Here is a 2,500-nt window from a genome sequence, read left to right as displayed (position 1 = left end):
CGACTAGCTTAAAATTTATTGTAGTTTAGTTTAGTCTAGTTTATTGAGATTTGTCACCACAAAATACGTACATTATCATAACAGTAGTATGACGTATTGGATTAGCAACTATTGATCCAGTCAGAAAGTGCACACAAAGCTTTTTACAAAATCCCCAAGTTTGGTATTGAGCGAGGTACAGCCACTTAAAAGCGTCAAAATTTACCAAGAAATGCATGGCTATCCCGTACACAGCGTCCGGATGGCCAAACATTTCTGTGTAATTTTGACATTTTTAAATGGCTGCATCTCAGACAAAACTCGCCCAATTAACTCGAAACTTGGGGATTTTATAAATCTCGGTGTGATCTTTCTGACAAGGTGGATCAATAGTTGCTAATCCCATAATTTACAGACGCGTACCTAGTCCTTTTCGGCTTGAAATCAGGCAGTGATCCTTTAGATAATTAATTGTTACCTTTTGGGATTTTGAATAATAACTCTTGCAAGCCGGATTTCATGGGACTGTGTCACGCAGTGCGGTTGATTTTGTGTAGTTTTACCATTGATTCGCTCCTACTCGCCCGGCAACTTAGCTGAAACCCAGAAATTACTTTTATACATTACCACTCAAAGTTTGGTGAAATAAAAATGTCTGTAGAGCATACACTAAGTTAAGTTACAAACAACACAGCTAAACTTTGAAAACTGTTAGAGTGATCAGTTTTCAAAAACTCCATTAGCAATCCATTTGAATCTTCTTGAATTCTGCCCATCCCTTTCTCCTTTTGTATTTGCTGTTTTATTTAAACATTCCTTCAGTGGTTTAATAAGATATTTATACTTTCGCTTGATTTCGTTGCCAGTTCCCAGTCGCTGAAATTGGCCACATTTTGTAACACAGCCCCAAAAAAGAACTCTGCCAAAAATTGCGTGGCCTATGCAAATGCACAGACCTTGACGGCCCTGGTATGGGAAAAGCATGCTCCTAGTTATGGAGACTGATATCCCAGCTTTCTAATATTTGGAGGCCTCATTTTCGCACCGCGTTAAATGGTATGCTTCTCGTTTAATTGCCATTAATTACCATGATGGGTAATTCGTGAAAATCAGTCGTCCTCGAAACAAACAATTTTTGTTCAAAAACCTCCAAAACAGCACTGGTAATCCTATGTAGTCATGTAATACTTTAGTTTTATTAATAAAAAAAGCAAAACTGATGTAGCGCGGTACTGTACACTAAACCAGGTAAAGCACTGTGAGCTCAAAAGAAATTACTCCAAGCTGCTTGCCTAATTATTCGTTTAAAGTGTCAATTGTATTTAGCGCTGAAGCACTAATTGGAGACACTGCAGAAGGCAAATCGTATCAACCCAACTGACATCAAATCGTAGGTTGGTTTAAGAGGAGAGGGGAAAACTAGAGGACCTGGAGAAAAACCTCTCGGTGCTTTGTGATCCCTAAACCTTGTTCCCTAAGATATTTTGCTCTGTTCCCGAGTTCAAATTAGCCGTGTTCCCTTGTTCCTCAAAACCCCTGGGAGGGCCTCCTTATTGGTCATTTTTGCGTGCAGCAAATACTGCGGCCAGAGGATTAAGATTGTTGTCAGCCTTTGTGTGTTCAGTGATCAATTGGAAATAGAATAGGGCCTTTCCAGAACTATCATTCATTTGACCCATGAGAGTGCTACGACAAACTGTTGAAAGCGCATATCGGCTGAAAACCGAATGCATAAATGGCGGCCAAAGAAATATTTTTTTGTTTATGTGCTAATTATACTCACTAGCCCCGTTTGCATGGACAAAATACAAAAGAAATGTTGCTTGAGAGCGAGGCTAGTGAGTCTAATCCGCACCCAAACAAAAGAATACATTTTGGCCGCCATTTTTGCATTCGGTCCATTGTGACTTCCAATCAAGAGAGTGCGATCATGGAGTTAACTTGGGCCGCGTTACTGTTAGCGAATATGAAGCCTTTTTTATCTTTTCGCTGTATTTAAATTTCCTTTCAGTGGGCTTGGTCAAACTATTTCCCGCTTATTTTATGCTTCGGGTACACAACTCGGCTCGTGCTCTCTGGTTCGATTCCAAAGCGCGTTACTTGAAGTTTGGTCTTTTAACGGTATTCATAAAAGGGGAACCAATCGAACACCCTTTTACGTCATAGCTATCTCAATTGTCCAATCAGAGAAGATGTTAATTTTTTTTACATCATTTCCCGAAAACAAAGCTTTTTCTACTACAGTCCTACGGTGCAACGCGCCTTAACTTGGCCACCCAACAACCTTTCACATTTGACAACTACGTGTAAATATATACGTCAACCCATTCAACGGTGTCCAACTTACAACCGTGCGAACTTTGCAAGGTCGCCGCGCACTAACCTACTGTGCCATCCTTGCTTTCGCGAGAGATTTCGAGCGGCGAAGCCCCAGCCTTCTCGCGGCTTTGCCCCTCGAAATATCTCGCTCTCCGCACAAAAAACCCGCCAGCTACGCAGACTACATGTGCGTAAGGCGCGT

General features: G+C 41.1%; 1 protein-coding gene across 1 annotated transcript in view; it reads left to right on the top strand.

Moving 5' to 3' along the window:
* Positions 1 to 1,199, top strand: part of LOC138012674 (pituitary tumor-transforming gene 1 protein-interacting protein-like) — a 20,008-nt gene extending 18,809 nt beyond the window's left edge. The window contains exon 7 of the mRNA XM_068859511.1: positions 1 to 1,199. This exon is cut by the window's left edge and continues 1,012 nt beyond it. The gene's annotated coding sequence lies outside the window, so the exon portion shown is untranslated.
* Positions 1,200 to 2,500: the final 1,301 nt, after the last annotated feature.

This window comes from Montipora foliosa, chromosome 8 (genome assembly GCF_036669935.1).
Source record: "Montipora foliosa isolate CH-2021 chromosome 8, ASM3666993v2, whole genome shotgun sequence".
In the NCBI taxonomy this organism is placed as follows: Eukaryota; Metazoa; Cnidaria; class Anthozoa; order Scleractinia; family Acroporidae; genus Montipora; species Montipora foliosa.
This window is presented reverse-complemented; position numbering and strand designations above follow the sequence as displayed.